The sequence below is a fragment of the Talpa occidentalis genome, unplaced genomic scaffold (genome assembly GCF_014898055.3).
Source record: "Talpa occidentalis isolate TD23 unplaced genomic scaffold, MPIMG_talOcc4v2.1 talOcc4.2, whole genome shotgun sequence".
NCBI classification, from domain to species: Eukaryota; Metazoa; Chordata; class Mammalia; order Eulipotyphla; family Talpidae; genus Talpa; species Talpa occidentalis.
In genome coordinates, this window is record NW_023602073.1 from 66,428,409 (window position 1) to 66,442,626 (window position 14,218).

General features: G+C 34.3%; 1 protein-coding gene and 1 long non-coding RNA gene across 9 annotated transcripts in view; both read right to left on the minus strand.

Annotated features, from left to right (window-relative positions):
* SUPT3H (SPT3 homolog, SAGA and STAGA complex component) overlaps positions 1-14,218 on the minus strand; it is a 426,450-nt gene that overhangs the window by 269,554 nt on the left and 142,678 nt on the right. The window lies entirely within an intron of this gene.
* LOC119252528 (uncharacterized) overlaps positions 1-14,218 on the minus strand; it is a 111,652-nt gene that overhangs the window by 1,050 nt on the left and 96,384 nt on the right. The window lies entirely within an intron of this gene.

The following is a 14,218-nucleotide window of genomic DNA, read 5'->3' on the forward strand; positions in this document are numbered from 1 at the left end:
TAAACCCCATCCACTTCCCTAGAGGTTTTGCTTCATACTAAATAAAACCCGAGCTACTAGACAGGAGTAGGAAACCTCTTGGGTTCAGACTTTAGCAAAAATCTGCTTAAGTCTAAAATTCCACAGACGTAAGGCAAAATTTGACTGCCCATGAGGGTGAAGCTGTACACAGAGATGGATACTCCCTCAATCTATGTGTACAAGCCCAACCTAAGGTTAAGGTTGAACAAGAAGGGATAAACTTCTGGCTTGTTCCCACAAGCCTTATATTTGGTTAATATGACACAGCAGTTTACTGCTATGAGAAAGCAAAAAAGATAGAGAGACTACCTTCTCTGTGGTGTAGGCATACAAGAACTACTGGAAGTTATCCTGCAGGACCAGAAAAATAGAAAAACCCATCAATACCTCAGACCTCAAAATAAGCACAAGGTAACATCAGCCCCACTGGAAGAAACTGAAGTCTGATGAGTAAAAGATGACTGGAGCAACAATCAATCCACACCTTGCTAAACTACTGGTTAACTCAACCACACATGCTTAATAAATATGAGAGGTGTCCATTTCCAGGAGAAAGTACTATTTAGAACAATACATGCTGTTCCTCTACAAGCAATATAAAGCATTCAATCAAAATTACAAAACAGTAAAAGCAATTAAAATATAGTCATAAAAAGACAAACTGGTCAACAAATTCAGGATCAAAGATGACCCAAATGTGGACAATATCATATAGGAACATTAAAGTTTATCATTATTATGTTAATGGTTCTAGTGAACACACATACAACATGCATGAACAAGTGGGTCCAATGCAACAGAGAGATGGAACCTACCCACTTGGATGCCACTGCCTGCCATGGCCACCTGAGTCCTGGAGCTTGAGCCCATTCAACCACACATAACTGCCTCACCAGGACATATAACATTGGTGGGACACAACCCACAAGAGAAAAGAGCACCAAGCAGGCAGGGTGGCAAATTATAAAACTGAAGCATTGAATGGTACTTGCTGTGTAAAAGGAAGAGGCAGAGGTAAGCTACTAGCCTGGAACCACACCTACTCATCAACAAGTTTGAGACTGAGTACTTAAGCCCCAGTTTCCCTCAACAAGTCTGAGACTGAGTATTTAAACCCTAGTCTCCCTTCCTGCCCCTGCCTCTCACCAAGGAAATAAATAAAACTACTCTTTGCAGTGTGCCAACCAAAAAAAAAAAAAGTAAAGAGGACAATACACGTACCTAAGATGCAAGGGACATCTGAAAAGATGGAAAAGCAAGTTGTAGGACATAAATAAATGATATGGAACTAAAAGACCTGTGAGACAAATACTTTAAAAAATATATTTACAAAATGCTAAATGAGGTACTAGGTCAGTCAAAGACAGGCAGGCAGGTACAAGATCATACAAAGGAGAACCGAGAATAAAAAGAATACTTCACTACAGAGATTGGAAATATTAAAGAAACACTAAAAGAGACTCGGAATGAAATGAAGACAAATATGGAAAGCACTTTAAATAGATTAAATTGGCAGAAGAAAGAATTTCAGAAATAGAAGACTCAAATGTACAAACCACCCAACTGGAAAAAGAGAAACAAGACTTAGGAAAAATAAGGAAACTCTACAAGAAGTATCAGACTCAATTAGAAGAGGAAACATAAAGATAATGGGTATTCCAGAAAGTGGAGAGAGAGAGAAGGGAGCAGAGACCTTACTGAAAGAAATAATAGCTGAGAATTTTCCAAACTGAAGGAATGAAATACGCACAACTATCCAGGAAACAGACAGAACACCCAAATTCTAAATGTAAAAGACTTATGCAATAAATAAATAAATCATTGCTAAATTATCAAAACTCAAAGATAAAGAAAAAAAATACAGGAAGCCATAGTAAAGAAAGTAAAATACAAAGGCATCCAAATTAGGCTTTCCTGGCAAATCGCACAGTTACCCTCCAAGCAAAAAGAGAGTGGAATAAAATGTTCAAATCCTAAAAGAAAAGAACTGCCAGCCAAGAATACTGTATCCTACAAAATTATCATTCAAATGTGAAAGTGAAAAGAAGCCTTCCCAGGCAAACAAAAGCTAATGAAATTTATTAACAGTAGACCTACCTTGCAAAAAATGATGAAAGGTGTTTTTCCAGAAGAAAATAAAAAATGAAAAGCAAAACCCAGAGCGAAGTGAAAATAGGAAATACAAAATCAGAAGCATGAATAAGAATATTATGAATTAACAGCAAAACACTAAATGGTGTAAAGAAAAGAACAGAAACTATAGATAAACTATCAGAGTTAACATCATAGAAAAAAGGGACTTTTTTAGACATAGTAAGTTCGGTATAACACCCATGGTAACCACTAACAGGAAATTTAGAATAGAGGACACAGAGGAAGAAATGAAGAAACTGAGAGAATCACTAGAAAAGTCATCCTAAGGAATAAAAGACAGAAACAAATGAAAAAAAAAAGAATAGAAAAACAAGAGAGTCAAAAAACAGAATAACAGTAAATAAGCACAATATATCACTAATCATCTTAAATATGAATGGCCTGTACTCCCAATTAAAAGGCACAGAATGAAAAAATGGGTTAAAAAGTTTTACTCATGATGCTTTGTTTACAAAAAGCATATTTAAAACTAAAAGACAGGGCCTCCCCTGGTGGCGCAGGTGGTTGAACGCAGCACTATGAAGCTGTCTGCAGCCTATGCAGCACGAGTTCCATCCTGGCTGGCTGGCGAGAATCCAACATGGCACAGTAGACCTCTCCTGTCTCACCAGCTGCTCCCCTCAACAGTGTATATTGTCAGTCTGCCTGTTCTGTTCCCCGCTCTGTCTCTGGTGAATCCTCTCACCCTCCCACGCATTTGGCCTGTACCATGGTTCTTGTATAAATAAATAAATCTTTAATAAATAAATAAATAAATAAAACCAAAAGACAAAAACAAAGATTGGAGCAAAATATTTCAAGCCAATAACTCAGAAAGAAAAGCAAGAATTGCTTTTCTCATATCTAATAAACTTAGAGTCTCAATCAAAAAAGGGAATCAGAGACAAAGATGACGTTACATGATGATCAAGGTGAAAATTCATCAAGAAGATAAAACTGTCATTAATATTTATGCACCTAACACAGGGGATCTAGTTATATAAAGCAAATATTAACAGACCTAAAACTACATAATGACAAAAATACAATTATTTTTGGAGATTTCAAAACACTGCTGACACGAAGGGATAGCTCATCTAGACAGAAAGTTAAGAAGAAAATAAAGGCTTTAAAAGAAGTGTTGGAATACAGGGACTTAATAGGTATTTACAGAGCTTTCCATCTCCAAGGAAAGGAACACACATACTTCACAAGAGCACATGGAACATTCTCAAGAACAGGTCATATGGTGGGACATAAAACACGTGTCAGAAAATTTATCAAAGTTGAAATTATATCCAGCGTCTTCTCAGATCATAATGTTATAAAGCTAGAAATAAACACAAAAATAATACAGCAGTAAACAAAAACATGTGGAGACTAAATAAAATGCTTTGAACAACTCTTGGGTCAATAAAGAAAACAAATAAGAAATTAAGAAGTATCTGAAGACTACCAATATTTAAGAGCAAAGCTACAAGATCCACTATGAGTCTACAAGATCCACGTATGTCATAGCATTACAGGCCCACATAAAAAAGAAATATTAAGAACAAGTAACGTAATTATAAACTGAAGGAACTAGTAAAAGAAGAACAAATCTGAAAATCTGAAGGAAGTAAATAAAAATAACAGCAAAAGTAAAAGAAATAAAAACAAAAATATAGTCCAAAATATCAAAGAAACCAAGAACTGCTGCTTTGAAAAAAAAAATAAACAAACAAAATCAACAAACCTTCAGCTAGGCTTACTAAGAAAGGCAAAAGAAAACGCAAATAAATAGACTCAAAACGACTAACAGATGCCACAGAAATACAAAGGACCTTAGGAACCTATTATGAATGTCTCTTTGCAAACTGGAAAATCTAGAAGAATGAGCAAATTTTAGACATATAACCTTCTAATGATTTAGGACAAAGGAAATTGCTTGAACAGTCCAATCACAAGCACAGAAATTGAAAGAGTAATAAAACAGTCTCACTAAAAAACAAAAGTCTTGGACAGCAACATATTAAGAGAATCAGCCAAAATAAGCAAGTAGGTTTCATCTCAGGGATCAAGGATGTTTCAACATATGCAAATTAATCGATGTCATTTACAAGACCAATAAAAAGGAATATAAAAATAACACCATCATTTCAATGCAAATGAAAAAAATCAGTGAAAAATCATTTGACAAGATTGGACAACCATTTGTAATAAACTCTCTCAATAAAATGGTAATAAACAGAATGTACCTAAACATAATAAAAGTCATATATGACAAACCCACAGCCAACATCATAAATGGTAAAAAGCTGCAAGCATTTTTGCTAAGATCAGGAAAAATATAGGTATATCCACTGCCACTACTACTACTGTTCAACATAGTATTCAAAGTCTTAGCCACAGCAATAGGCAAGAAAAAGACAAAAAGAACATAAATTAGAAAAGAAATGAAGCTATCACTATTTGCAAATGACATGATCATATACATAGATTACTAAAAAGACCCTACCAAAATATTAGAAATAATAAATGAATACTATAAATTGACAAGATACAAACTTAACACACAAAAATCAGTTACACTTCTATATGCAAAGTATCAAAAGAGAAAAAAAAATCAATTACAATCACATCAAAAATAATAAAATATTTGTGAGTAAACTTTTTATATATATCTTCACTTTATTTTTTAATATAATTTATTTATTTATATATTTTTTACATCACTGTTCATATTTGTTCAATGTTTGCTTTCTCCCCTCAGGTGTAGTATCAGTAGAATTCCCACTACCAATTCATCACCACAGTCCCTTGTGCTCTACCCTCCCCTATTTTGATCCCTCTCCCTCCCATCCCCTGCAGAATGTCTCTGATTTATAGTTGCCTGGTCATTTTTTTTTTCATTATTATTTTTCCCCTGATCCCTTATTTGGTTCCCCTAAAATCGTCCTGTAAGTGAAACCATCTGATATTTTTCTTTTTCCTTTAGACTTATTTCACTGAGCATAATCCCTTGTAGCTCCATCCATGTTGCTGCGAATGGCATGAGTCTACCTTTTTTAGATTGCTGAATAATATTCCATCGTGTATATATACCTCATCTTCTTGATCCAGTCATCTATTTTTAGGCATTTGGGTTGTTTCCACATCTTAACTATTATAAATAGTGCTGCAATAAACATAGGGGTGCCAGGGATACTTCTGAATTAATGTTTTTGTGTCCCTTGGGTAGATTTCTAGGAATGGAAATGCTGGGTCACATGGTAACTCCATTTTTAGTAGTTTGAGGAACCTCCACACAGCTTTCCATAGTGTTTGGATCAGTTTGCATTCCCACCAGCAGTGTAGAAGAGTTCCTTTTTCCTTGTGAGTAAATTTAACAAAGTTGGTGAAGGACCTGTACACTGAAAAGTATAATACTCTATTGAAGGAAATGACAGAAGACAAAGAAATGGAAAAACATCCCAAGCTCATGGATTGAAATAATTAACATTGTCAAAATGGTCATATTACCTAAAGCAATTTAGAATTTCAGTGTAATACTTATCAAAATCCCAGTAACATTTTTCAAGGAACTCAAGCAATCATAAAATTGCATGGAACTACAAAAGGTACCAAAGAGCTAAAGCAAACTTGAGGAAAAAAGAAGAAAAATGGAAAAAGAAGAAAAAAAAAAAAAGAAGAAATAAGTCACACTTTCTGACTTCAAATTATACTATAGAGCAACAGTAATCAAAACAATATGGGATTAGAACAAAAACAGAAACACAGAACAATAGACTAGAACAGAATGCCCAGAGATAAACCCATACAAATATGGACAGTTAGCATTTGAACAAAGAGCTATGATCATGCAATGGAAAAAGGAAAGCTCTAACAAATTCAGCTGAGAAACATGGATAGCGTAAAAAAAAAAGAGAGAGTAAGGGAGGCTGGGAGGGAGGGAAGGAGGAAGGAAGGGATATGTATATTTAAATCCATACACAAAAATTAATTTAAAGTGAATTAAAATTTGAGTGTAATAACTGAAACTTATAAAATACTTAAAATATAAGGGATAAACTAAAGGATTTCAACCATAAAGATGTATTTGAGGATATAACTTCCACATTTCTTTTGTACCTCAAAAGAAACCATCACAAAAACAAAATGGCAACCTACACAATAGGAAAAGATATTTGCATATCACACATTTATCAGGGGGCTAATTTCCAAAATATATAAAATACACAACAAAAACAAAGACAACCCAATTTTTAAAAAATGGGCAAAACACCTAAATACACTTTTCTAAAAGACATTCAGATGGCCTGTAAGCACATGAAAAATTGTTCAACATCATTTATTATAAGGGAAATGCAATTCAAAACCACAATGAGATATCACCTCACCACTGTGATAATGACCAATATCAAAAAGAATGGAGGTGCAAATATTAGTGAGGATATAGAGAAACAGGAACTCTCATCCACTCTTGGTGACAATTCAAGTTGGTGCAGCCTCTATAGAATATAAACAGTGTGGCAATCTCTTTTAAAAAGAAATGAAGTCCCATATGATCTAGAAATATGTCTGTTATGTATTTACCCAAAGAATATGAAAACACTAATATGAAAGGACTTATACTCCTATGTTCATAGCAGCACTGTCCACAATTGCCAAGTCATGGAGCCAACATACATGCCCATCAACAACAAACTGGATATAGAAATTATGGAATATATACACAATGGAATACAACACAACTATTAAAAAGATGAAATAGTGCCTTTTGGGGACAAAATGAAGGGGCCACGAGACGATTATGCTAAGTGAAATGTCAGAAATTTAAACAGATAGTGGATAGTTTCACTACTCTGTGGAATAAAAATAACATTCTCAATAATAACATTCTCAATAACAACAATAATAACAATAAAAATATCATTCTCAATAATAACAATTATGCCAAAATTATGCAGAAAGTGGAATTTACAACTGAAATTAGAGATTCTTTGAAAATTGTCTTTTATTTGATATTGTTGAACATTAGCAATAAAACAAATGTGTGTGGTACTAGATATTACATCATTACAAATCAGAGTCATTAAGCATTTATTGAGTGCTTAGCTTATAATGGAAGAACTACATAAAACACTGCCCAGAAGGTTAAAAAAAATTTACTATTATCAGTTCCTATCTTGAAGTTACAATAGCAGATTTAGATTCTTTAAGCATTTCACATGATCACAGCCTCACACTGGAAATAAGTTTAAAAAGAGAGCTATCCAGTATTCATGTAAACATTCACATTAGGAGGTGACTTTGATTAAGTGGATCTTGACACACTTGAGACCAGAATCTGTTCTGGGCTCTGCCAGTGGCAGTATCTGGGCAAGGAAGTTCATATCTTTGGGTCTCCTTTGAAATAGTAAGATATTGGGGTTAAGAAATTCCTCACGGGTCTCCCCTGGTGGCGCAGCGGTTGAGTGCTGGGCTGCGAAGCTGCCCGCAACCTCTGCAGTGCCAGTTTGATCCTCAGCCACCGGCGAGGGTCCCACATGGCGCGCAGACCTCTCCTGCAGCGCCTGCTGCTCCCCTCAGCAATGTATTTCGTCAGTCTGCCTGTTCTGTTCCCCGTTCTGGCTCTGGTGAATTCTCTCACCCTCTTGTGCTTCTGAATATACCCAATGCTTGTATGAATAAATGAATAAATAAATTAAAAAAAATTCCTCTCTATGGATGTTAATCAAAATCATCTCCTCAGAAACATTATAATCAGGCACTGTCTCAAAACTAACCAATCAAATGACCCAGGGAAACCGAGGCTCCTTGATCAGTGATTGTACTCAGGTTCTCTCTAGCTTTAACAGGTTCATTCTGTGAAATGCAGTTTTAACATATCCTAGCCAGAACAATAATAAATTTTAAGTATCTTTACTTCTTTGACAGAAATTAAGACAAACACTAGTATTTCAAGGACCAGTTTTTCCCAATAGTGTTTCAAAAACACTCAAAATGTAAGTGACAAAAATCAGGTAAGAAATATAAATTGGTTGCAATGTAATTTATTTTTAGTTTAGAAAATAAAAGCTCAAGTCAGCACATAAAAAAAAAAGATGCTAAATAAAATTATTTGTCTCTGACAATTCAAAATAGATCCACAGGGCACAACTCCAGAAGTGGGAGTAGTTACACAGGAAGCCAGACCCCTGCAGTTTGCTTTGATACTTCCTACACCAATCTTTCAACACAGAAGTTACAGTTTTCTCACTTTGATTTAGGAAACAGTAAGACTTAGGAAACAATTTGGTAGACTTATGGGTAGGAAATTTATCTTTTTAAAGGGTATATAGGCAACAACTGCATTAGCTACAGAGGTACAAGTATTGTTCCTGGGATTAATGGAAGAAGAAAAACATTTTTCTCAACAATTCTAAGAGTTGTTTTGCACTGTAAGCAAATGTAACCTTTGTTGAATTAATAGAAGACTTTAAGTAGTACTTTGTGTTATCATAAATATTTTCCAATAACAAAAAGCAAAATAGTGCATATGAAAATTTTCCTGTCTCCATATGTAGAGCATTTCCCCTTTCTTTTCTACAGAAAAACATTTTTGCCTTCTCCAGGCAAATGAAATGTTTACGTTCGTTGACTGTTGACTAAGCCCATAAATTCCTTGTAGGTGAAATGAGTTCAGGGAAATTCTCTTTGAGGGAACTAACATACATCTATGCACTTTATCATGATCTTTAAAGGTGTGTTATATATCATCAGTACTTTAAAAGTTATATTAGTACATCATCACCAATATAACCTGAGGAAAACTGGTTTGTTTTGGTTAGTTTATTTTTGTTTTTATTTTATTTTCCTTTAAAATTCTGAATCTGAATTTCTCACTCTGTTCTGTATGCAGAATGTGAGTAAGTTTCCTTTTTGTTAACTTGGGTCCTACAATTGATTTCATTTTTGAAGGTACTAACATTTCTGCAGCCACTCTATAGTTGTCATATAAAATTAGTAGCCTAAGACTGCTGGCTCACTCTTCTCTGCTAATTATTTTTCCAAAATAAAATGGAAGTCAATAGAAAATAATTCTTAGATATCATGAGTTCAATATTTATTAAGCTTGATTTTATGAGTAAGAAATTTCCTTGGGGAATGCAGGAAAGAACATGGAATGTGGAGTCAACATCTTGTTGGTGTCGTTATGTCTTATGATCATGAAGATGTCAATCAAGGTCTTTAAGATAATAACAACCCTCCATCAAATTACTGGTGTGACCAAGAGAACCGCCCGTCCATACATCCATACAAAGCTCTATAAATTGTAAATATAATAGTAAAGTATTGCTGATGTTTTTTAATTTATAGTTTCATGCAAAACTATAAAAGACTTATCTATGGCCAGTGAAGATTATCAATAACAGACTCGTAGAGATTTCATAGATCTCAAAGATAGCCAAATAAGCATACTCTTGTCACATCTGAATGGACTGATTTGAATTCTGAATATTGAAATCTCCAGCAATAATTATTTATATTTTTAAAAACGCATCAATTTTTTGTACCTATATTAGTCACGGATCACCTTTTAGCTGATGAAAATAAGAACAAGTTTTAATTAATCTCAGGGATCTAGTTTATCAAAAGTACAGAAAGGCACAAGGAAAAAAAGGCAACTTTCCTGATGTTATTGGCTAAAATGAATATTTTATTTCACATGTTATAAAATGTGTATGAATTTACACCTTTAGTTTTATTTTTTCTGTTTTACAACACAAATAAGACCAAAATACACCTAAATATTTGCTAGAAATAAAAGTTAATACCAAAATTGAATAAATGTAAACAAATAGGGTAAGCATGCCTACACAGAAATCAGCACATTCTATTTTTAATCAAAACCCCAAACCACCATGGCATTTTTATGGCTTATAACTGAAGAGGACCTTTCAAACTAGTAGCCCTAAGTCTTAACAGTGAGCCACTTCAAGAATGATAAAAGTCAGATCAAAATCTAATATAAGGCCCACACCTAGTTATTATAAAATGTAGACAACTCTCTGAAATCATCCCTCCTAGTAAGGCACTGCCAAAATTTTTACTTGCTTATTTTAAAGGAGATGGGGCGATAGTCCAATAAAAAAATGGTGATTTATTTATTTTCTTATTTTTCTTATGTATAAAATATTATCTTTAAGTCACGATATGTATTTGCATCTTTTTTTAAGATTTATTTATTCATTCATACAAGCACTGGGTACAGTCAGAAGCGCGGGAGGGTGAGAGAATTCACGAGAGCCAGAGCGGGGAGCAGAAAAGGCAGAAGAACCGAAGTACACTGCTGAAGGGAGCAGCGGGCACGGCAGGAGAGGTCTGCGAGCCATGTGGGACCCTCGCCGGGGGCCGGGGATCGAACAGGAGTTGCAAAGGCTGTGGGCAGCTTTGCAGCCCAGCACTCAACTGCTGCACCACCAGGGAGACCCTGTATTTGCATCTTCTTCATCTCAGATTTTAAACTCCTTGAAGTCAGGTATCACAGCTTTCTTATGACTAACAATGGACCCAATGCTCCAGGAGAAAAAACATGTCTGAAGATATAAGAAAGTTTAGGAGCTAACCAATTATATTAGAAACTGATAAAAGAAAAATCTGAAATTATTAATGAAATATAATTTTTTTTTCATAAAAAACAAGTTGGTCCAAAGATGTAATGAAATAAGAAAGCACACAAAGCATAAAGATTTCCAAGTAATAGAGAAGGTACACATAAACAATCACATGCTAAATCTCCTGATGCCACACAATGAAGAACTTTATGGCTAAGCGCTCTATGGTTTTCTTGGAAAAACAACACTTAATATCTATTTGCCAAAATGGAACCGTTCGTAATTCTCATTTCTTCACATATCTTTAAATTTATGGGTACAACTAGAAATACTGTAAATCTACATTAATCTAAATAAACCATTTTCCCAATTATTTCTGAACAAATTTAGCTCCAAAGAAACATATTCCAACATTACACTTTCATAACTTCAAGTTAAGGAAAGGTTCATTTAATAATAACTGCTAACATGGTACTCAGCAAATGCTAGGAAATATAAAAGAGATTTATAAACATGATCTCGTTTAATCTACAAATCTGTCTTATAGAGGTTATCTCTTTTATCCCTGGTCACATAATTCTGTGATTTAACTACTGATCATATCATTTCTACTGAATTCTAATTTAAGCTCTTACCACCACCAAATCAGCTAGTTTCATTTAATGTCACTATCACAAATATCTCTCATCTGTACTACAAAGTTTGAATCCTTTTTAATGGTTCTAAAGCAACAACTGTAGATCATACTTTCTGAAGTGTGGCTTGGAATCTTAGTAGATTGGGGAATATTATTGTAAGCATGCAACCAGAAAGTGCCACAAATACATTTTCAAAAATCCTACAGATAAATGCTTCTGAGATAATAATATCCCTTTAATGATGCCAAACCAAATTTGGCTTCATGGTATTCCTAGAGGGGGGCATAAGGGTAAGGCATGCCAATATCTTAGTTGGTACATTCAAAAGTACTTCTATCAAAGCATTAACCACATTGTTCTGCCACTGTCCACTTTATTCTTCCACTCCCCCTTCTGCATTCTGCCTTTTTATTTTTGTGTCCACACACAATTTTCTAGAAGATAAAACATTTGTTTCATATTTTGACCCCAGTATTTAAGTTGGGGATCTCACAGAATAACTCCTGTTTTCAGGGATAAACTGGGTCCACTGGATTCTTAATATTTTAGATTATTTCAGCAACTGGGCTTTAACATTAAAAAGGAAAGCAGTCTGGAGGAAGTGCTTCAATGTGCAGTCTCTCATGGACAGTGCTTGAGAGTCTATAATATTAATATGGGCTGTGCCATGAATTTCCTGAATATGAATGTGAAAAAGATAACCCATTTCTCTAACCCTCAGATTTATCAGTAGACAAACTGCACGAAAATATATTATGGTCTAATACATGGTAGGTTCTGCTTTTCTGTGAACAGACAAGAAATTAAACTACACGTCATAATCTCAAAGAGTCTGACTCCTTTCTTGTGTCTAATACGTGTGTATATTAAGCCTAAGACACAGAACATAGTGAGGGAAATAAGCGGAAAACTGGGAAGACATGAAACACCCAGAACATCAACTGCTGTACCAGTGCATAATGCTAATCCACTTAAATTGACTTTCAGCTTTATCAGTTATAAATCAAAATAGCACCTTTGAAAAATACTCTCAAAAGTACTATACATTAATGGTTTTTAGTAACAGGTTCTATTTAAAATGAACACTCATTATAAAGGTTTTACATTCTATTTATATTTTCACATTTTTCCTAATGTTCTCTGAATTAGTCTCCGAATTGTTAGTTACTTGATAAACTAAGTTTTTCAAAATGCATATTTTATGGGCCTGAATTAGTAACAATAAAAAGATAAGTGATTTCCAGGAGTTAAGGGGGAAGGAAAATGAATAGGCAGAGCAGAGAGGATATTTAGAACAGTAAAACTATTCAGTATGACACTGTAATGGTAGACACATGATATTACACATTTGGGAAAATTAAAACTAGTTTTCTATAAACTAAAGTGTAATAATTAACAAAGAGTTTCAAAAATACTGGTGAAGGTCACACAACACTATGAAAGTAATGTCATCAAATTCTACATATATGGAAAACTTTTTATTAGGTATATTTTATAACAATAAAAGGAATCATAGATACTTCTTATTTTAAAATAAAATAATTCTGTGATCCTAGGGGAAACTTTGTAGTGATAGAACCACAATACAATGTACAAGCCAATGAGACGCTTTGCAGGGGAAAATTTTGCTAAATACTACTACATTACAATAAAAATACTCAATTTAAATGCTTCTATTTTTAGAAAGAGTATCTTGAGGATGTCTGGTTCTGTCAAAATGGAAAATTCCCAGAGTTCCCAGGTCCTTCCTCACAACAAAAATCCCTGGATATAACAAAAAAGTATGGAAAGTTTCTGAAAGGTGGGAAACAAAGCCTGGTTGTCTGGAGACATTATACTTTGTGGCGTAACGGGGCATTGATTTCCCTGGGTTTCCTAACTGCCTCCATATATCCCAGACAAAGTACTACAAAAGACTTCATGTGGACAAGCCATGACACAAAGACAAAAAAAGCTCCAAGAAAAGCCTGTTCCCCACTAACCAAAGATGTGGAAAAAGATATACTGACAACAGGAAACATTTTTGGCAACACTTGTTCCACAACAGCCAATCACCAATGGAGAAACTGTACCTTCCCTTCTTAGCAGACTAAATGGGGAGTTGAATTTCCATCCTAAAATCTCCACACAACCACATCCCTGCACACATAGACACAAACAGCCCAGTTCATCCAGCAATAGTGAATCAGGCAGTTTGGCAAGCATCTTCCATCCTCCATCAGGGAGAGGCAGTGGGTACTCCAAGTCCAACCAGAGGAGACTAACACAACAAAACCAAATGAAACCAAAATAAAAGGAAACAACAGATGACTCTCTCGCTATTTAGATGCAAAGTTCATAAACAAAACAAATCTAGTAATATATAAAAAGAACTATATGTAATGACCACTGAAATTTATTTTGGATCCTTAAGGCTGGTTCAATGTTTGTAAATCAATGTAATCTACCACATCAACAATCTAAAGAGAACTAATATGATCCTTTAAATGATGCTGACAAAGTATCTTATATAACCTACAATATCATTTCATGATAAAAAAAAAAGTTCTCATTAAATGCCTTCCTCCTAAAATCAGGAACAAGGCAAGGATGTCTGACCTCAGCACAGTACCAAAAGTTCAAGCTACTAAAGGTAATTAAAAAAAAAAGAAAGAAAAGGAATACAAACAAAAGAAATGAAAGTGCCCCTATTTGCAAAATATGAATCTCTACATAGAAAATCCCAAACACCTACAAAAAATAAATTAAATAAAATAAAAAATTCCAGAGGTATTAATCAGCTCAGCAAGGTAACAGGATAAAAGATCAACACTCAGCAATTAAATTTCTATATGCCAGTAATGACCA